This window comes from Cetorhinus maximus, chromosome 4 (assembly GCF_964194155.1).
Source record: "Cetorhinus maximus chromosome 4, sCetMax3.hap1.1, whole genome shotgun sequence".
Lineage (NCBI taxonomy): Eukaryota > Metazoa > Chordata > Chondrichthyes > Lamniformes > Cetorhinidae > Cetorhinus > Cetorhinus maximus.
In genome coordinates, this window is record NC_135882.1 from 163,442,334 (window position 1) to 163,465,301 (window position 22,968).

General features: G+C 44.8%; 1 protein-coding gene across 3 annotated transcripts in view; it reads right to left on the reverse strand.

Moving 5' to 3' along the window:
- ldlrad4a (low density lipoprotein receptor class A domain containing 4a) overlaps positions 1-22,968 on the reverse strand; it is a 457,749-nt gene that overhangs the window by 53,256 nt on the left and 381,525 nt on the right. The window lies entirely within an intron of this gene.

A 22,968-nucleotide genomic window follows, 5' to 3' on the forward strand; every position in this document is an offset into this window, starting at 1 on the left:
TCTGTCATGCCACTGCACTATTTTCCAGTACTTTAGGTTCAGCCGTTTAGTTGTCAAAAACCATATTTAAAACTGCACATAACAGTCCACACAAGGAAACAAACAGTATTTCTTCTTTAATTAACAAATCGATGACACCTTCAAACAAGCTTTGCTTCTATACAGCCAGGATGAGGACTATTGCGCTAATTCTTCCTGAGAGTGAAATTTCCATCAGCAGTATTTGTAAGCAGTTATTAAAACCCTTTCATTTCCTGCTGGGCACACTAGAACAAAAATCAGCAGGCAAAGAGTGTCTATATTGAAAAGCATGGATATTTAACATTAACATGATGTCATCAAGTTAACAAGACCTTGGAGGCCATCTAATATTTCCACACGATCATCTCCATTTTAAAAGATAAACAACTGCAAATCACAAAATCAGGGGAACTGGAACGGTTCAAACAAAGATCAAATATTACAATAATCTATGAAACAACATTTTTTAAAGGAAACTAATTTTTTTTTTGCCTGACTCTTTAGTTATTTGTTTTTATCAATTTTTACTTCTCTCTAAATGTTAGATTCCCATAATGCTAAAGTAGGATGTGTCAATGCAAGTATGTTGTATTTTTTTCTCCTTTCTCTTAAGAATCAGGGAATCAGGGAAACTGGAAGAGTTCCTGTTTTGAAAAAGGAGTAAGGACTCATTAACCTGAAGAAATGTAGGCCATCTTAAGCCAAAGCCTGGAAGAACAGCAGAAGAAGCTCAAACAGACCCTGCTTGATGACAGAGTTTGAGACAAGGTGGGCAACCTTCGCAGGGAAAAAAGAAACTTGTTGAAAGACCTTCACACACTACAAGATTCCCTCAGGTCAAAGTTTGTACCTCTGGAAAAGTATGAAGAGAAATAGAAAGAATTCAGCATCTCTCTGAACAAACTTTCCAAAACAGTTCCTCTGACATGTCTTCCTTCTTCCTTAACCGAGGTTTTCCACCCACGGTGGTTGACAGGGCCCTCAACCGTGTCCGGCCCATCTCCCTCGCATCCGCCCTCACACTTTCCTCTCCCTCCCAGAACAATGGTAGGGTCCCCCTTGTCCTCACTTATCACCCCACCGGCCTCCGGGTTCAAATGATCATCCTCCGCCATTTCCGCCAACTCCAGCATGATGCCACTACCAAACACATCTTCCCTTCACCCCCCCTGGTGGCGTTCCGCAGGGATCGTTTCCTCCGGGACATCCTGGTCCACTGCTCCATCGCCCGCCTACACCTCAACCCCCTCCCACGGCACATTCCCATGCAACCATAGAAGGTGCAACACCTGTCCTTTTACTTCCCCCCTCCTTAGCGTCCAAGGGCCCAAACACTCCTTTCAAGTGAAGCAGCACTTCACTTGCACTTCCCTCAATTTAGTCTACTGCATTCGCTGCTCCTATCACGGTCTCCTCTACATTGGAGAGACCAAACGCAGACTGGGTGCCCGCTTTGCGGAACACCTTCAGTCTGTCCGCAAGCATGACCCAGACCTCCCTGTCGCTTGCCATTTCAACACACCACCCTGCTCTCATGCCCACATGTCCGTCCTTGGCCTGCTGCAACGTTCCAGTGAAGCTCAACCCAAACTGGAGGAACAGCACCTCATCTTCCGACTAGGCACTTTATAGCCTTCCGGACTTAAATATTGAGTTCAACAATTTCAGATCATGAACTCTCTCCTCCATCCCCACCCCCTTTCCGATCCCCCTTTTTCCAATAATTTATAATTTTTTTTCACAACTATTTTTTTCTCTTCCCTCCTATTTTTTAATTTATTTTGATCTATTGTTTCATCTCCACCTTTTAGTCCATTTCGATCCCTTCCCCCCACCCCACCCACATTAGGGCCATCTGCCACCCCTTAATGCTTCCCTTAATGTCCCCATTAGCACATCTTTTAGATAATATCAACACCGTCAACACCCCTTTGTCCTTTTGTCTATGACATCTTTGGCAGTCTCTTCTTGGCCTCCACCTATCACTGACCCCCTATCGAGCTCTCCTGTCCCACCCCCTTCTACTAGTTTATATTTCATCTCATTTCTATATGTCTTAGTTGTGATGAAGGGTCATACAGACTCGAAATGTCAACTGTATCCCTCTCCGCAGATGCTGTCAGACCTGCTAAGTTTTTCTAGATATTTTTGTTTTTGTTCTAGATTTCCAGCATCTGCATTATTTTGCTTTTATATTAAACTAAAGAAAGAGTTAGCAGAGAAGACACAACAATGTTCAATTTTCCAGGAGGCAGCAAACAAATACAAAAAAAGAGACGGAAGAGCTGAAGAATCAGCTAAATGAAGCCAAAGAGGCCTTGGAAGCAAAAGTCGCAGAATTTTCCAAGAAGCAGACAGATAATAAAATTTTGGGAGGCTCAACCACTGAGATCAGACAAGTTGAGCTTGCATCTGAGAGAAGTCTGGCCAATAGTGAAGTCAAAAAGAAGGCCAAACCATCATCTTTGGTGTCAAGGAATTTCACCAGTACATAAACAGCTGTCATTTTACAATTTTTTCAGACCACAAACCATTGCTAGGGCTGTTTAGTGAGGACAAGGCTATGTCACCCATAGCCTCAGCAAGAATACAACAATGGGCTTTAATTCTGGCAGCATACAAATGCGCTTTCATACATAGGCCTGGCAATCAAATCGCAAACGCCGATGCCCTTAGTCGTTTGCCTTTAAAGTAAATGATGAGCTCATCCCAGTTCCACAGGAACTTGTTTTACTGTTAAATTTTTTAGATTCCTTGCCGGTATGTGCTCAACCGATCAGAGACTGGACAAGTCGGGACCCAATCCTATCTCAAATACGAGAACAAATGTTGCATGGTTGGTCACAGGAAAGGAGCCTATATCTGATGAAATTAAACTGTACTTCAACAGAAGACATGAAATAACCAACCAGGATGGCATCTTATTGTGGGGAGCATGAGCGATAGTTCCCCCAAAGAGAAGGGAGCCACTTTTAATTGAACTACACAGTACCCATCCAGTAATTTCCCAAATGAAGACCATAGCACACAGCTATCTATGGTGCCCTGGGATAGATGGCGAAACAGAGGGTTTAGTAAAGAACTGTGTGCAATGTCAGCAACTGCAAAAGTTGCCCGTGACAGATCCGTTACACCCGTAGGAGTGGCCAGGTAGACGCTGGGTGCGGTTACATATCGACTATGTTGGAACTTTCCTGGGAACAATGTTTCTGCTCATTGTCGATGCCCATTCGAAATGGTTGGACATATATGAGGTGAAGTCACCAATGTTAGCCGCTACAATTGAGAAACTACGTCAGAGTTTTGCCATTCACAGACTACCAGAAGTAGTCATTTTCAATGACGTCACGGCATTTACAAGTGCTAAGTTTCAATGGTTTGTTAGCCTCAACGGTATCACTCATGTAAAAGCTGCACCATACCACCCTTCCTCAAATGGACTGGCCGAAAGGGCGGTTCAAATATTCAAAGCAGGCATGAGAAATCTAACTGGCTATTCCTTGGCAACCAAGCTAGCATGCTTTCTTTTTCATTACAGGATTACTCCTCACACAACAGGTGCCACACCTGCGGAGTTATTGTTGAAACGCCGTCTCAGGATGAGGTTAAGCTTAATAATACCGAATTTAGAAGGGAAGGTGGAAAGGAGTCAGGGAAGCCAGAAAACTAGACACGACTGGCATAGTTGCGAGAGGTAAATTTACTGTGGGAGAGCCGGTATACATGAAGAACTTCGGAGAAGGACCTAAGTGGTTACCGGGTGAAATAAGTGCTGTGACTGGACCTCTATCTTACCACATGGAGGTGGGAGGCTGGATTATCAGGAAATATGTGGACCATTTAAGGGAGAGAGAGACAAATCACCAAGATTTGGTTCCACCAGAGATTATGACCGGGTCTGCATTTCCTGTTGAGGATACTCAATCAAGGACAGACATGTCTACTGTTCCTGTAAGAGTTGAGGATACAGAACTGCAAATGCCCACCGAAGCACCTGATGTTCAGGCAACCCCTGAAAAGGAGGTACCTGAGGAAGAATGTGAAGTTGTGGAGCTGCTACGTTCCACACATACCAGGAAACCACCTGAGAGACTGAACTTGTAAATTGCTTACCCCAAATATTATGTTGTCTTGAAAAATGTGTACCTTTAAGAATAATATTTGTTAGGAGAGATCACATGATCTGTAGTAACCAATAGGAGAGTTGCACGAGCTACCTAAGCAGTCAGTGTAGAGATAGAGTTGGAGTTGAAAGCACATGTGTAGTTGCTGCTGAGTATGTTGTAAATAAACTTAATGTTTCCACTCAAGACGTGTCTGCAGATTAATTCTATCATTAATGGTAGCAACTCGGCCACCCTTACAACAGCACCCAATACAATCTAGCAAGTCAATATTTCTTACCCGAAGTTCACATGAATATTTGGTGAAATGAAGCAATAAGTGTATGCAATGCTTACAGATTCAGAAGTTACTAAACTTGCAAATAACCTTTGTATTGTCCAGAGACAAAAAAATGATGTCTCCTGTAACCATGTTAATTTCTCATATTCTGGATGCTATTCGACTACTTTCACCGATTTTCCAAATATATAAATGTGTGCTTTTCTTCATTGTTAATATTCCATTAACAAAATTACATTCTCAGGAACAGCACGTTGCAAAACTCCATAGGCATCACCCAGTACCCTTGACCCCCTCAGTCCTCAGATTCACTGTATCCAGTCTCTTAGCCAACCTATTAGTCAGTTCACCAAGAACGGAGAAAAATACTGCCTCCAAGGGAGCCATAGAGGTGATAGCAGAAACTATAGGAGAGGAATACTGCATCACCCAGTCCACCTGGTGCATTTACCCTAAAAGCCAATCATCTTCTTCAATTCTCTGCCCAAAGGCAGGTCCCCACAGTGCTGTGATCTACAACATGGGTAGGAAAAAGAGGCAGAGCGTGAGAGGAAGACACCGGGACAGGCAGTCAGCAGCTCCGAGAGGACAGTGTCAGAGGAGGATCCTGGGACAGGCAGTCAGCAGCATCTACAGAACCTAGCATCTAGTCTATACTCAAGTAGGAGTAAGGGTAAAATAAAAGCAAGGGTCCATATTCTACTTAGTTAAGATATGTCTGGGGAGTTCAGTCCCGTGATTTATACATCCTGATTTGTACAGCCATGTGGGAAATCCTAGACACTACTGGCGGTCTGGTTGACCATGTGTGCAGGAAGTACCTCCAATGGGAGCAACTGGGGCTCCGGGTTTTAGAGCTTGAGCGGCAACTGGGGGCACTATGGTGCATTCACAAGGCTAAGAGGTTTGTGGATAGCACATTTCAGGACGTGGTCACTCGCAGCTTAAGGAAGTACAAGCAGAGAGGGAATGGGTGACCGCCAGACAAAAGAAGGCGACCAGGTAGGTAGTGAGGGAATCCCGAGTGCATCTTGCTTGCAAACCGTTTTTTTGGCTTTGGAAAATGGTGAGTGTGACGGTTCCTCTGTGGAGGCCAACCAGAGCCAAAGTCATGGCACTGTGGGTGGTCCAGCTGCTCGGGGAGGAGGAAGAAGTGTGGAAGGGCAATAGTGGTAGGGAATTCGTGAGTGAGGAGAGTAGACAGGCACTTCTGTGGCTGTAGACATGGCTCCAGGATGGTGTGTTGCCTCCTGGGTGTCAGGGTCAAGGGTGTCACGGAAAGGCTACAGAGCATTCTGAAGGGGAAGGGTGAACAGCCAGAGGTCATGGTCCATGTTGGGACCAATGACATAGGAAGAAAGAGAAATGAGTCCTGCAAGCAGACTTTAGGGAATTAGGTAGGAAATTGAAAAGCTGGACTTCAAAGGTAGTAATCTCTGGATTACTCCCGGTGTCACGCAATAGTGAGTATAGGAACAGAAGGATTAGAGCAGATGAATGTGTGGTTGGAGAGATGGTGCAGGAGGGAGGGCTTTAGAGTCCTGGGCACTGGGACCGTTTCTGGGGGAGGTGGGACCTGTACAAGTTGGACAGGTTGCAGCTGAATAGGAATGGGACAAAAATCCTTGCGGGGAGGTTTGCTAATGCTGTTGGGGCGGATTTAAACTAACTTGGCAGGGGGGTCGGATCCTCAAAAATTGTTCAGAAGGGAGAGGAGCTGAGATGAAATTAGAAGTTAAAATGCTAATAAGTGAGTCTGGAAGGCAGAGGAAACATGGGCTAAATAAGAAAGAAGTGAGTTTAGCAAGGCTAAATGGAATATATTTTAATGCAAGGAGGGTGAGGAATAAGACAGATGAGCTGAGGACACAGACAGGCACATGGGAGTATGATATCATAGCTATGACCGAGACTTGGCTAAAAGGAGGGCAGGATTGGCAGCTCAACATTCCTGGTTACAGGGTATTCAGACAAGATAAGAGAGCGGGATAGAAGAGGAGGGAGGGTGGGGGGCGCAGTTGCAATATTGATTAAGGAATCAATTATAGCAGTGAGGAGGGATGATATCTTGGAAGGATCATCAAATTAAGCCATATGGGGAGAAGTAAAACACACAAAAGGGGCAAACACGGGTTGGGTGTGCACTATAGACCCCCAAACAGTCACAGAGAGATAGAGGATCAAATATGTAATCAAAGTTTAGAGAAGTGTAAGAATAATAGGGCAGTAAAAGTAGGGGATTTTAACTACCCAAATATTAACTAGGATAATTTTAGTGTGCAAGGTAGGGAGGGACCCAAAATTATTACGTTGCATCCAGGAGAACCTTTTTAGCCAGTACGTAGAAAGCCCAACAAGGGAGGGGGCAGGGGCAGTTCTGGACCTAATATTCAGAAATGAGCCCGGGCAGGTAGAAGGCGTATCAGTAGAGGAGCATTTTGGAGATAGTGACCATAACTCAGTTAGATTTAGGATAGTTATGGAAATGGGTAAGGTTGGGCCAGGAATAAAAGTTCTAAAGTGGGGAAAGGCTAATTTTACTAAGATGAGATATGATTTGGCCCAAGTGGACTGGGAGCAGCTACTTGCAGCTAAAACTTTGTCAGAGCAGTGGGAGGCATTCAAGGAGGAAATAACGAAAGTACAGGGCAAATATGTAGGCAAAGGGGGGAACCAAGTTTGGAGAACCCTGGATGTCAAGGGACATAAAGGTTATGATTAAGAAGAAAAGAGACGCTTATGGCAGATACCGAGGACTCAGTATGGCAGAGTTCCTAGAGGAGTATAAAACGCGCAGGGAGGAACTTAAAAAGGAAATTAGGAAAGCTAAGAGAGTGCATGAGAAAGCATTGGTGGGCAGAACAAAGGAAAACCCAAAGGGGCTTTTTAAATATACAAAGAGCAAGAGAATAACTAGGGAAAGAGTAGGGCCAATTAGGGACCATAGAGGTAATGTGTGTGTGGACCTGGAAGACATGGGTACAGTTCTCAATGAATGTTTTGCGTTGGTCTTCACAATGGAAAAGGACGAGACAGGTATAGACATCAGGGTGGAGAACTGTGAAATATTAGAGGAAATTAACATAGAGAGAGAGGAGGTACTAACGGGTTTAGCAGCCTTAAAAGGGAATAAATCTGCAGGCCCAGATGAGATGCATCCCAGGCTGTTGAGGGAGGCAAGGGAGGAGATATCAGGGGCCCTGGCAGTAATTTTCAAATCCTCTCTGGCCATAGGTGAGGTGCCAGAGGACTGGAGGACTGCTGACGTTGTCCCATTATTAGAAAAGGGAGGAAAGGTTCGACCAGGAAATTATAGGTCAGTCAGTTTAACCTCGGTGGTGGGGAAGTTACTAGAAAGAATTCTGAGGAACAGAATATATCTGCACTTGGAGAGACACGGATTAAACAGGATAGTCAGCATGGATTTGTTAAGGGAAGGTTGTGTTTGACAAATCTGATCAAATTTTTTGAGGAGGTGACCAGGAGTGTTGAAGAGGGTAATGCATTTAATGTGGTCTACATGGACTTGAGCAAGGCTTTTGATAAGGTCCCTCATGGCAGACTGGTTAAGATAGTAAAAGCCCATGGGATCCAAGGCAATTGGCATGTTGGATCCAAAATTGACTGAGCGGCAGGAAGCAGACAGTGATGGTAGACGGATGTTTCTGTGACTGGAAGTCTATTTCCAGTGGGGTTCCGCAGGGCTCAGTGCTGGGCCCTTGTCTGTTTGTGGACATAAATGATTTGGACTTAAATGTAGGGGGTATGCTCAAGAAGTTCACGGATGACATGAAAATTGGTAGGGTGGTAAATAATGAGGTGGTTAGCTGTAAAGTGCAGGAGGATATCAATGGCCTGGTCAGGTGGGCAGTGCAGTGGCAAATGGAATTCAACCTAGGTAAGTGTGAGGTAATGCACTTGGGGAGGGCTAACAAGGCAAAGGATTACACTATGAATGGTAGGACCCTGGAAAGTACTGAAGATCAGTGGGACCTTGGTGCGTATATCCGCAGGTCCCTGAAGGTAGCAGGGCAGGTAGATAAGGTGGTTAAGGTGGCATATGGAATACTTGCCTTTATTAGCCGAGGTATAGAACACAAGAACAGGGAGATGATGCTGGAACTGTATAAAATGCTGGTTAGGCCACAACTGGAGTACTGCATGCCGTTCTGGTTACCACATTATAGGAAGAATGTGATTGCACTGGAGAGGGTGCAGAGGAGATTTACCAGGATACTGCCTGGGCTGGAGGGTCTGAGCTTTGAGGAAAGATTGGATCAGCTGGGGTTGTTTTCCTTGGAGCAGCAAAGTTTGAGAAGGGACCTGATAGAGGTGTATAAGATTATGAGGGGCATAGATATGGTGGATAGGAAGGCACTTTTTCCATTAGTAGAGGGGTCAATAACCAGGAGACACAGATTTAAGGTAAGAAGTAGAAGGCTAAGAGGGGAGTTGAGGAGAAATTTTTTCATCCAGAGGGTGGTGGGAATCTGGAACTCACTGCCTGAAAGGGTGGTTGAGTCAGAAACTCTCGTAACATTTAAGAAGTGTTTAGATATTCACAGGGCTATGGGCCAAGCACTGGAATTAGTGTAGTCAGATCTTTGGTGACCAGTGTGGACATGATGGGCCAAATGGCCTCCTTCTGTGCTGTAAACATCTATGAGGCAGCTCCTGAATCCACCATAGCTGGAATGGGGTTTGAAACCCCTTGCTGTTGTCAACAATCTGAGCCATACTGGTCATCCAGCCAACTGAACCAAAATGTCCCTCAAGGGGTTCAAGTTGCTATGGCAACATGTGCTTTTACATGCATGTTGTAGACTGGAGTTATGCACAGTGATGGTAAAGGCTCCAATTCTCCTTCTATCACATGACTGGCCAGGAATCTCTCCTGCTCTTACCACCTGCCATTGATGTATGCTGCAGATTGATACTCAATTTATTTGGCCACGTTATGAACGCACTTTTCTTGGCCAAAAAGGCCTGGAGGGGGACCTGAGCCCAGAGCTTCAATAAGCTAAAACGTAAAAATATAGGAGTAGCACTTTTTAATGAATGGCATAGTTTAAAATTAAGAAAACATTAATTTCAGCATGGGTGCATGATCTAAGCATGTGGAGTTCACTCAGTATTGAGCTGTTTCATAACAAGGAAGAAACAGTGAAGTCCCATGCCTGAACAACTGTGTGCCAGGAAAAACTAGCGATTTGGAAAAACTGTGGTTTGGATTTAGAAATTAATAAATTTTGGGCCATGGAGCCTACATGAAGTTGCAACCTTAAGTGAAGATAACAAGGATCTGAAGCAGTCCTGCCTGAGCATGAGTTCAGGTCCAAGAAGGATCAGTGAAGCCTGGGATTTTAGGTCATAAGCTGAGGCTGGGTAACAGAAAGGATTGGTGGCTCTTGCGGCGCTGAACAAAATGGCAGCCGGCATATAGAATATGGCATCTGTATAATCCCTTCTAGCCAATTGATCAGTAGTGTATTAATGGAACTGTGGGTCACTCCAGGCAATTTTTAGGTATTTCTTAAAACCCAGATATAAGCTGTGTATATTGACAAAATACACTTCTTGACTGTTTGCTTTAAATCTGCAACTGTTTAAAATATTTAAGCCCTAAAAATGCTAATGATTTGAACTGAAAAACATGTTATCTAAATTTAAAATAAAGGACAATGTTTCATTTTCATGTTTCCATACAATCTGAAACTCTGATAATCCAATAACGATATGCAGTGAGGACACTTCATAGATCTTCACATAGCTTCTGTGAATGTCTGACTCCTGTCTGTCAGAGGGCAGTTCGCTTGCGCCCTGTGATCAGGGTCATATCCTGGAGATGCAGCCATGAAACTTTGAAAGCACCTGATCCTTTGTCTGCCTTCAGCACCTGACCCCTTCAGGAGCACAGCATCACTGGTCGCAGATGCTGAAGAGATGGGGGCCAGTCCCACCTTAAAGGTGCTGAGAGCACAGAGAAAGAATGACGGAACTCTGTGACGCCTGCCCACGACATTCTGGCAGCAATGACAAGCACTGTCAAGGTGCAGGCATCACTAGTATGTCCAGAGAGTGTGAGGCTGTACCATCACTTTGGTCTGAAGGCTGCACAAAGCACAGGGAAGAGGCCCTGGACTGAAACACCTGCCTTTATCATGTGCAGAAAGGTTTGCATCTGAGTGACACAAACACCGCTCATCAGAACAAGGAGCCAAGGGCAGGGAGACATTCTTGGGAGTTTATTTACAATAGTGAACATTATGTACAAGTGATCAACACCTGTCCCCAGGCTGTGCAGAGGTGTCAGCTGTGGCTCAGTTCATAGCACCCTCGCCTTTGAATAGAAGGTTGTGGGTTCATGTCCCACTCCCGGAAACCAAGAACTGTGAATGTGCTCGAAAGAGTTACAATCTGTGACTGTTGATAACTCGAAAGAGTTACATCTTCTTAGCTTTCTTAACCCTGTTGCTATATCTTGGTGCTCCCTGGACATCCACAGCGGGGGTGGAGGCAGCCTGCTGATGATGTCTGTGATGACCTTTGCGGGTGTCCTTTGGAGGGCCTAGATCTGCATGGTCCCGGCCTGCTTTCGGGATCCTGCTGTGTGACAGTGGAAACCTTATCGACCTGTGGAGCTGGAGCTGCTGAGGTCACAGGAAGAGGGGATTCAGATGGGCCGGACAGTTCTGGAGTCACCCGGATGGATGGCCTTGGCAAGGAAGTGGGGGGAGATCCTCCTCCTTATGGGTGCCCGAAGGCCCTTGGCTGACTCCTTGAGGAGAAGAGGTAACTAGAGTGAGATCGGGCTGCCCTGCAACCCTCTCGTATACACACTGTTGGAGGCCAACTGTGGCTCCAGTTATGAAGTTCAGTCCATGCAGCAGCGCAGGAGCGATGTCCTGGACCAAGGTTTCCATGGTGACCACCATCCTAACAGTGTTCACCTTGGTGCCATGGCAAGCCGGCACTATCACATCAGCCTGAAGGCGGACAGACTCCTGCATCGTTGCTTGCAACCTGAGGAGTGCAGTGGACATCCCCTCCCGATGTTACTGGGCTTGCCTTTGCAGCTCCAGTAACTGTGACACGACCAAGACCAGAGGCTTGTCATTTGACACAGACTCAGCAAATTTCTGGCCTCCAGCAGTCCTCTGAGTGCCAGGGACCTGGGAAGTCCCTGCCACTGCCTGCTGTGGATCAGAAACTGCGATGTGCTCACCAGATCATGATCCTGAGGCTACTGTAAAGCTAGGTCCCGCCAAGGTGTGTCTCTCTGCGCTGGTGGAGGGTGTGGGTGAGTGCTGTGACGGGACTTCAAGGAGGGTGCCTTCAGATTCCTCTTTGAGGGTTTCTTGGGGGCTTGATTGGAGGCCATGGGTCATGGACTCCGTCGGCTGTTTCCTGATGTGTCTGTGAAAGCGAGGGGAGATAATTAATGCATGGCAGTGGCCTGTGATACAGGACACCACACACAGCATGGTTGTCTCGTGGATGCTGCACTGCTGGATCCTCACTTGGTAATGCATGGCCAACCTCACTGTCAGAACAGGAACGGTCCAGATCTTTGCCGGCCAGCTCGATGATTCTGTTTTCAAAGTCCGTGAGGATCCTGATTTCAGGCACTCCTCCACCAGCCTGTGACCTCTCCCTCTTGTTGTGTGCCAGCTTGTCCTGCATGAACAGAGATGCAGAGTGTAAGCAGGACACTGAAGGAGATCATTCATCCTCTTTTGGCACTGGGTGGCTGTCTTCTTTTGCAGGGCATTGACGCCAACCACCGCCTCCCAAGCCAGATTGGCGATGTTGCTGCCAATCCTGCAGCCAGAGCAGAGGTAGAGGACATCATGGTGGGCCCCCACGGCGTCCAAAAGGTGCTCAAGGGTTGCATCATTGAATCTGGGGGCTGCAGTCCTTTTGCCTTTCAGGGCTATATCTTCCGTGCAGCAGTCATGTGCGTGCGGCTGCACTTTAAATATGGTGCCCAGCATGATGAAGCAGTGAGCTGATGGTGTGGCGGACGATTGAGAGCTCGCCCGCCATCGAAATGGTGTCCTTCCTGGGAATACATAATTAACGCGGCGGGTTTGGGGCAATATGGTGTGAGAAGCCGCCATTGTGGCCAGAGGGTAAAACGTCGTTTTTCTCACCCGCTACCGCACTTAGTGCAAATCTGAGACGATTCTGCCCAATGTCTCTTAGTCACTTGATGGTATGCATTGCTTGGAGGTAAGGAAGCATAGTGGTTACATTACTGGACTAGTAACACAGGGACCTGTATGAATGATCCAAAGACACATGTTCAAAGACATGTGTACCACAGCAACTAGGAAATTTAAATCTGGTAAATTACATAAATCTGGAATAAAAGGCAAGTAATGGTGACCATGAAACTACCCAATTGTAGTAAAAACCAGTCTGGTTTGCTCATGTTCTATATGGAAGGAAATCTGCCATCCTTACCCGATGACCAATATGTGACTCCAGACCCACAGCAATGAGGTTGACAGGTGGTGTTGGCAGGCTTAAAAGTGGACAAATCTCTAGGTCCAGATGATTTGTGTCCCAGGCTGTTGAGGGAGGCAAGGGAGGAGATTGCAGGGGCTCTGACCCAAATTTTTAATTCCTCTCTGGCCACGGGGGAGGTGCCAGAGGACTGGAGAACAGCTAATGTGGTTCCGCTATTTAAGTATGGTTGTAGAGATAAGCCAGGGAACTACAGGCCAGTGAGTCTCACGTCAGTGATAGGGAAACTATAGGAGAAAATTCTGAAGGAGAGAATTTATCTCCACTTGGAGAGGCAAGGTTTGATCAGGGAAAGTCAGCATGGCTTTGTCAGAGGGAGGTCATGCCTAACAAATTTGATTGAATTTTTTGAGGAGGTGACCAGGTGTGCAGATGAGGGTAGTGTAGTTGATGTAGTTTATATGGATTTCGGCAAAGCCTTTGACAAGGTCCCACATGGGAGACTTATAAAGAAGGCAAATGCACATGGGATGCAGGGTGATTTGATAAGGTGGATTCAAAATTGGGTCAGTTGTAGGAGACAGAGGGTGATGACAGAAGGATGCTATAGTGACAGGAAGCCAGTGTCCAGTGGCGTACCACAGAGATCTGTGCTGGGTCCCCTATTATTCGCCATTTATATAAACGACATAGATGACCATATGGGGGGTAGGATTAGTAAGTTTGTGGATGACACAAAGATTGGCCGGGTGGTTAAAAGTGAGGTTGAGTGTCTTGGGCTACAGGGAAACTTAGACGGGATGGTCAAAGGGGCAGATAAGTGGCAGATGGAATTTAACCCTGAAAAGTGTGAGGTGATACACTTTGGAAGGAGTAATTTGACAAGGAAGTATTCAATGAACGGCATGACACTAGGAAGTTCTGAGGAACAAAGGGACCTTGGCATGTGTGTCCATAGATCTCTGAAGGCGGAGGGGCATGTTAGGGGGGTGGTGAAAAAGGCATATGGGACATTTGCCTTTATCAATCGAGGCATAGGTTACAAAAGTAGGGAGATCATGTTGGAGTTGTTTAGAACCTTGGTGAGGCCACAGCTGGAGTACTGTGTGCAGTTCTGGTTGCCACATTATAGGAAGGCTGTGACTGCACTAGAGGGAGTGCAGAGGAGATTCACCAGGATGTTGCCTGGGATGAAACATTTAAGTTATGAAGAGAGGTTGGATAGACTTGGGTTGTTTTTGTTGGAGCAGAGAAGACTGAGGGGCGACCTGATTGAGGTGTACAAGATTGTGAGAGGCATGGACAGGGTGGATAGGGAGCAGCTGTTCCCCTTAGTTGAAGGGTCAGTCACAAGGGGATACAAGTTCAAGGTGAGGGGCAGGAGGTTTAGGGGGGATGTGAGGAAAAACTTTTTTACCCAGAGGGTGGTGATGGTCTGGAATGCGCTGCCTGGGAGGGTGGTGGAGGCAGGTTGCCTCACATCCTTCAAAAAGTACCTGGATGAGCACTTGGCACGTCTTAACATTCAAGGCTATGGGCCAAGTGCTGGTAAGTGGGATTAGGTAGGTAGGTCAGGTGTTTCTCACATGTCGGTGCAGACTCAATGGGCCGAACGGCCTCTTCTGCACTGTGTGATTCTGTGACTCTTAACTGCCCTCTATTACAGCCATTCAGTTGTATAGGGATAGATAATAAATGGGAAATAATGCCCACATCCTGCGAATGAATAAAATAAAACACATGAAGGTTGTCATCCTGTTCCCAAGGTGACTTGGTTGAAGACACATAAGGACAACACGAGGTACCAATGTTTGTTGTCATGGATAGGGGAGAGATGGTAAGTTGCTCCACCCCACCAACACCTCATTTTTTCCACCTGTTGACTAACTGCAACAAGACGTGTTTAAAGAAGAAGTGCGTTAACCGCTTAAGCGCTGTGACTTTCAAGGACAAACAGAAGACAGGCTTTCTCGTAGGTTTAAATTAAAGGAAAGAATACACGTTTATTTCCTCAACACCCAAAATATAACTGTAACAGCGTGCACTCACTCATTCACAAGACACACACATAAGAAAAGGTGATTACAAGAAGGTAAAGCATGCACGATTTCTGAAAATGTCCAAAAAGTCACTTTTACTATTAGTTCTCGAGGTGATAGCTAAAAATGTTGCAGGCCTGAGGGTTCTCTCTTGGTTCACTGAAGATAATGAAGCTTGGAAGTTTCTGGCGATGAACTCACAGTGGCTTACTCCATGTAATAGCAGGTTTCTGGCTTTGCTGCAGTCGAAGTTGTAGATGAGGCCCTATAGTGAATATGTAATTTGCAGAGTAGCCCCACTTTTCTCTGCCTGTGTGAATTTCTAGGCAAGGTTCTTCCTTTTCTAGGCAAGGTCTCTGTCCCAGACTGGCTGCCCTGGGCAGCTCAAGATATGAGTTAATAAGGTGTTTCCTCCTATAAACTATGTCATCTGATCACAGTATTGGTGTTCCCATTCTCCACACAATTGGTTCCTAACGACATTAGCATATACACACAATACAGACATGAAATAGGAGCAGATGTAGGCCATTCGGCCCCTCAAGCCTGCGCTGCAATTCAATAAAATCATGGATGATCTCTGTTTCGAATTCTACATTCCCATCTACACCTGATAACCTTCAGTTCCCTTGCCTAACAAGAATCTATCTACCTCCGCCTTAAAAATATTCAATAACCCTGCTTCCATTGCCTTCTGAGGCAGAGGGTTCCAAAGTTGCTCAACCCTCTGAGAGAAAAAATATCTCCTCATCTCTGTCCGAAAAGAGCAACACCAAATTTTAAAACAGTGCCCCCCTGGTTCTGGGCTCACCCACAAGAGGAAACATCCTTTCCACGTCCAGCTTGTCAATACCGTTCAGGATATTATACACTTCAATCAAGTCAACCCTCATTCCTCTAAACTCTAGTGGAAACAAGCCCATTCTGTCTAATGTTAGGAAATACAGACAGTTTAAGTAAGTTATATGTGTATTTGTGGGTGTTAGGAAAGGATTTAGCTTTAAAGTTTAAGTTTGATTTGTATTTCTCTATTTGTGTGTTAAGAAAAGGTCAAGTTGAGTTTTAGTTCCACTTTAAAAGGTGAAAACTGGGATCTAGTTTCATTTTGGGTGGAGACCACAGGTCTAAAGCTGTTTGCATACCTGCATTTCTAATAAGTTTTACAACTCTAAGAGAAGTTAAAGCAAACACAAGAGTAGGAAAAACTGTGCTGTTGCCTCACAAAAGGGATCCGGAGAGGCAGGACCACCCCCCCAACCCCCTCCCACCCACACACACACACACAAAACAGCAGTTTGAGGGCAGTTGGAAGATGGTACCAGGACAGGTGACCCAAGGGAGAGGAACATCAGAAGGCGAGTTTGAAACCCGGGAGTTGGACCCTTGCAGGAGGTGTCTGAGAGAAAGCATCAGTTTAGGAGACGATTCCAAAGCAAGTTCTTGGAGAGTGGAGATCGGAAACCCTTGTGTGAAAGACGGAATTCAGTGAGATCGGTTGTCTCACAGTGTAACAAGCGTCTGGGAGGAATTGAGGAGAGATCCATAGCATCTGTTTGGGGTGGTATGTGTCAACTGGTTTCAGAGTGTGGTGTGTCTGACCACAAGTTGCCTATTGGTTTGCATGGACTATATACCAATTGTTAATATTAGAGTATAGGATAGCTTTTGTAACTTGTGTTATCCTTACAAATCTGTATATATCTGTAAAGATATAGCTGTGAGTGAAGGAGTAATGTAATATAGTTCATCTTTCCTTGTTAAATAAACGTTTTATTCTTTTGTTAAAAGTTCATCAGCTAACTCCTGTGACTCTATTCAGTAGCTACTCTTCAGTATCTAAACAAAAAATAAAAGTCAGGATCTATCATGCTGGGTTCTACCCTGGGATCAGGCTTGTCCAGTAGTAATTACCATCAGCTGGAATCATAACATTAACCTTTCGTCATAAGGCAACCCACTCATTCCAGCTATCAATCTAGTAAACCTCCTCTGGACCACCTGCAATGTGTTTACATCCTTCTTTAAATAAGGAGGCCAAAACTGCACACAGAATTCAAGATGGGGTCTCACCAATGCCCTGTATAACTGAAGCATAACATCCTTTTATGTTCAAATCCTCTTGTAAGAAAAGGATAGTACTCCATTAGCCTTCATAATTACTTGCTGTACTTGCATACTAGCTTTTTGTGGCTCATGCATTGGAGTATCCCGATCTCTCAGCACTTGAATTCTGCAGCCATTCTCTGTTTAAGTAATACTGTGCTTCTTTATTCTTCCTGAAGTGAAAAACTTCACATTTTCCCACATTATACTCCGTCTGCCAGATTTTTGCCCACTCACTCAACCAATCTACATCTGACTGTAACCTCCCCATGTGCTCTTCATAACATACTTTCCTACCTCTCTTTGTGTCGTCTGCAAATTTAGCTATCATACCTTCACTTCCCTCATCTAAGTCATTGATATAAATTGTAAAAAGTTGAGGCACCAGTACAGACCTCCTGCGGGACTCTACTTATCACACTCTGCCAATCAGAAAAAGACCCAGTTATGCATACTCCCTGTTTTCTATCAGCCAGCCAATCTTCTATCCATGCTAATATGTTACCCCCTATACCATGAGCTTTTATTTTCCACAATAACCTTTGATGTGTCACCTTATCAAATGCCTTCTGGAAATCCAAGTACAGCACGTCTGCAGGCTCCCCTTAATCCACAGCTATCTTCCAATCTAATAGGACCTTGCCCGAATCTAGGGAGTTTCAGAAAATAGAGGTTTAGTCTGTGTGTGTGTTAATTGGGTTAAAGCCAGCCAATCTGGGTGCTTTGATGTATAGTAGTTTTGAGGTGTAAACAGTAAGGTAAAGGTTGCATTTGCATTTTGTTGAATAAACTATTCAAAGACTGGGAGCGAAATTGTTAGGGGGAAGAAAGTAAATGAGAATTTATGGTAAGGGAGAATTCATTATGAGGGAATGAATTACTTAAATTAGAATCTATAAGCAGGCCAGCGCAAATCAGTAAATCAACAATTAAACAGTTAAACCAGATGAACTTTATACGCTCTCAAACTTTGTACACCCTCAGGGTTTGCAATCACCAGCAAGGTCCTGGGAGTTAGACTGGAGTCAGAGGATGGCAATAACATAGATTAAGTGTGCTCTTCAACAGATGGGGGAAGGACAGATGGTCCCAGCTTAGATAGGAAGGCAGGTCTCTGCCTGGGTGAAAGTAGGGTTACCTTTGTACCAGAGACCTGTCTGTTTAATGTAAATCTATATGTTGACAAGATCGGAATCTGGAGGATGTTCTTTTATGTGACCAATAATGTATAAATATGGTGAACACTTGTAGCTTAGCAGAGTACTATCTCAAGCTGCACTGAGATGGTGCCCTCCTTGCAATTGCTCGAATAAACGATCGTAACCTGTACCAGAGTCTCCTGTGGTCCGTTCATCAAAGACACCACATCAATTTGGCGTAGTCGGCAGGATACTCGGATCGGATCCTCGGGATGGCTCTGCAAAGTGGGTGAGTATATTCATTTACCACCCGTAGTTAGTGCAGCAGGCCTACCCGAGAACGGTCCGGTCAAGTATCAAAGAATCAAGAGGACAACTCAGAACAGGAGATAGGAGGCGTCAGGGGTAATAGGCAGAGACGTGCAGGCGGGCTAGCGGGGCCAAAGCCGTGCAGGAAGGCCGGAAACATTACCCAGTTAAGAGGAGGGCAAAGCCGTGCTGGCGTGGTTACGGTTTGAAATATAACCTTAGCCAAAGCCGCGCAGGGAGGCCAGACCCCAGTTACGAGGAGGGCGGAGCCATGCTGGCGTGGTTACGGTTTGAAATATAACCTTAGCTGAAGCTGCGCAGGGAGGCCAGACCCCAGTGAAACCGCACATACATACCTCAGATAACTAAGTTGTTAGGACCATGCGAATGTACCGCGCAGAGATATATGGAAAATAGGAACAGAAGGCCGTCAGGGAAACAAAATAGCGCTATGGAACTCCACTGGGGACTGCGGACTCCATTACGAGGTTCATAGCGGAACAACAGTCAAAAACAATCACTAAAATGCAGGAGGGGTGGAACCCACAGGGATCCCCTGGAGAACAAAAACAGTGGTGGTTAGAGCAAAAAGAAACGGATGATAGTTATTATCACACTGTACCTACAGTTGTGCAGAAGGGTTAATACTAAATTCCAGTCGATTAGAGAGAGAGGAACAAAGTCAGATCTAGGACAGATCAGAACAGTGGCAGCAGCAGCCTGCAGTGACACTGATCAAGAGGGGGAAAGCTCCAAAGGAGAAACCTGTGAAGGAGCTGAGGCAGTTCCGCCCTCATATGAACCAACCGCCCCACTGTGCCCATTGAATCCCATGGCCCCTATGGCAATAACCGTTAGGAAAAGTAAAACCAGGAAAGGCGAATTAAAAGACGAAGAGAGTAAGGGGGCCCAAGGGTGGGGAGGGGATGAGGCACTTGAGAGGATTATAGAGAAGTTTAAGCACATACCATTCAGCCTGGGGGAGAAGCAGGTTTTGCTTAAAGAATTGCCGAGACTTAAACCTCGGCATAACAACCCAGATTTCTGGACCAAATTGCAGGAAATGCAAGATTTCCATGCAATGCACCCCCTTGATACCCATATACTGGTGAAGGCTAAATGCCCAGGGGATATATGGGGAAGATTACCCCTGCAGTTTAGAAGTGAAGACTGGGCGAAACCTGGGGATGTCCCAGATCAGGAGAAGGCGACAGCCCTGCACAGGGAGTTTGAGAGGGCAGTCAAGGAAGCCTTGGGGGAGGGAGAAACAAATTGGGGGTGTATAATGTCCTGTGCGGGATGACGAGATTTTCCTGAAAATGTGGAAGGATGATTGGGACCCAAAAGGTCCGCTGCTGAATTTTCTGTAACTTAAAAAAATGAACTGATCTAAGTTATAAGAGCTGCTTGTGCTGAAGAGAGAGAGAGAGAAAAAGAGAGAAAAGGGGGGTACCCCTAGGGGCGTTAATAAGCACTGATAGGCAGTAGCAGGGGAAATGTGAGCTTTCGTCAGTTTGATTGTCCCTATAGGTGGAGCCTTCAAGATCCCTTTATTTCCCCCACTGCCATTTGAAGTTTCGTTTAGAATATGAGAATTTTAAGTTGTTAAGTTAAGGATACAGGAATATAAATACATACCTCTAAATGCATGTTTGTTTGTGTGCAAGGAAGCGTTCGTATGTGAGCTTTAACGTGTTTTCTTCTGTAAATTGTTATTTGTGTGTGCAGTTCAGCACTTCAGGGTTGAAAGCCCCATGTTAGATTAAAGGAAAAGTATACTAAAACATTCCAAAGTTTTGAGTATAAGGTTTGATTTGAAATTTCTGGCAAAAAGGGACGCAATTTGAAGGTATCACGAAGTTAGACAGGGTTAGATGAACCAACCTTTATACCACCCCCTTTGCAGACTAGCATCACCAGCTTCCAAGCTGATTGGGATTGATACATACGAGTTACATTAACTCATACGAGTTAGTATTCTAAAATTCTGAGGGGAAAAATTACCTGAAGTTCAAGGGTTTCTAGGAAAACCCAAAAGACGTAAACACAAGGCCTAGGTGGCTCCAATGGATAAAAAGGGGTTTCTTATGAAGAGATGAATTAAATATGAAAGGAAATCTGCATCCCAATAGCACTGTTATTTGAAGTTGGGACAAGGCTTGAGGTATAAAGTACAGTGTAGTTTAGAAGATTACTCTTGAATCACTAGGATGCTACCTAAGATAAAGAATGTGTCAATAAACATACGGGAATTATAGCTTGGATACAAATCAATACACATAAGAAAGAGGTAGTTTTAATTTTGATAGCGTAAATTACATTTCTTACAAAGTTTAAAATTTGAGGTTTGGTTTGTGATAAAGTTCTCAAAAGGGAATTTTCATTTTAAAAGGTTTAACAACAATTGGCACTAATTCAAATGCTGCAAGCTTTTGTATTTGTAAGTCTGTTCCCAAAATATGAAGCTAAGCTCAAGACCTTGACAAAGTTTGGCAGAAATCCAATTTTTGGCCGAGTTAATGAATCTGGGATAATTCTAAAAGAAACAGTCAGACACAATTTAGACAATAAATGTTGTTTGAGAAGATACGGAACATGCCAATGCCTGCTTTCTGTTTTTAAAACTATTATGAGAATATTTTATATTTTAAAGTCTCTCCAGGCAACCTGAACAAGATATGATGGTAGCTGTTGCATGTGTGAAATGGTACGAAGCAAGTAGGAGAAAGAGTTAGGGAAAAACGACACAATATACAAACTTTTTTAAGGGAAGTGAATTTGATAATCTGGCCATCAACTGAGACATTGGAAACGTACAGGGGGAGATAAGCAAAGATCTAGAGACAGGGATCCTCGTTGACACGGAATAGTTAATACAGCCTAAAGAGCAAGGAAACATTATAAATGATCAAGACAATAGAGAAACTGAAATCAAGAGAATCTTAGGATGATCATGGTCAGGGAAAAAAAACTTAGAGGTAAAACTATGTGGAATCTGTAGTTCAGGAATTGAAATGTAAGGAGAAATAATACTTAACAACAATTCACCACAAGATGGATATAGGTAAAGGGAAAGCTGGAAAAAGGCTAAATAGATGTATTACTGATTGTATTAATGTGCCTGCGAGCTACAAAAAGTAAGACCACAGGATTAACACTATGATTACAGACAGAGTTAAGCGGCTTGCAGAGAGAACCATCACTGGAAGTGAAGATAGGATATTGAAAGATAGGATAAGAATGTGCATTGTAGAATTGTGTCGGCAGTTAAAAGGAATTGAAGTTCGATATGGAAGGAGTGGACAGGGCCTATCCAGATGGATTCAGATCAGGGAACTCATTTCACAGGAAGAGTCATTAAAAGAAATGTATAAATTTAAATTTAAACAGAAATTCCACATTCCCTACCAGCCACAGAGCTCGGGAGATCTACGATCCTGGTCATGGGCGTATCAGTACTGGCAACAAGGTCGGGGATCATCACTGCTCATCCAGCACCGCAGGAGGAACCTTGGTACAGCACGGACAGTGGCGAATGTGACACGCAACAGGGAATGATAAATGTAACAGTAGGAGAACAAGTGCTTTCGAATTGTAGTAAGGGTTTGCTTTAGATCGGGTGTAGGAGGTCCGCCACTATCCAGCCACCTTCCACATCTACTTCCACAGGGCCTATCCAGATGGATTCAGATCAGGGAACTCATTTCACAGGAAGAGTCATTAAAAGAAATGTATAAATTTAAATTTAAACAGAAATTCCACATTCCCTACCAGTCACAGAGCTCGGGAGATCTACGATCCTGGTTATGGGCGTATGTAGAGATAATTGAAGCCCCTCAAACCACACCGACTGACCCACCTTGTCCGACTATGCATCCAGGACTGACGAATGGTTTGGTACTGGTTAATCAGAAGTTTTGTATGATAATGTACACCACGAGCTGGTACCCGTAGTCTTGAACATATCCGGAATTGCCCTGCCCCAGTGGATCCCAACCCACACCCAAGCACTTTATACGGCTCTGATGGGCCAGTTGAGGGCTGAAGCGGTTTAGTTTAATGGCAGGATGAGATCAGGCCCAGAGGGGGACTGAGCTAAGTGCAGCCTGATAAATGACGCTGCCACGTTATTCAATACAGGGACATCAATAGTTAATTCCATCGACCTAGCAACCGTTGATCAAAAGATCCGTATCTTGAGCTTTAAGCTTAAGGAGATTTTAGGGCGGGGACAGGGGATCCAGGATACACAATTAGATAAGGACCAGGACCTGACACGGTTAATTCAAAGCCTGGCTACCGTGCTCGAAAGTCATGCGGGGACAATCAACAAATTAATTGAAATAGGGAAAAATATTTCAGATGAAGCGAGCAAAAATTGTGTTTGTAGCACCTATGGGTCTTGGGCATTGGAACAAGCCCGAGAGAATTTAAGACAGATTAATGAAGGGGTAGTCTCTTTATGGGTAACTAATGAGCATTTA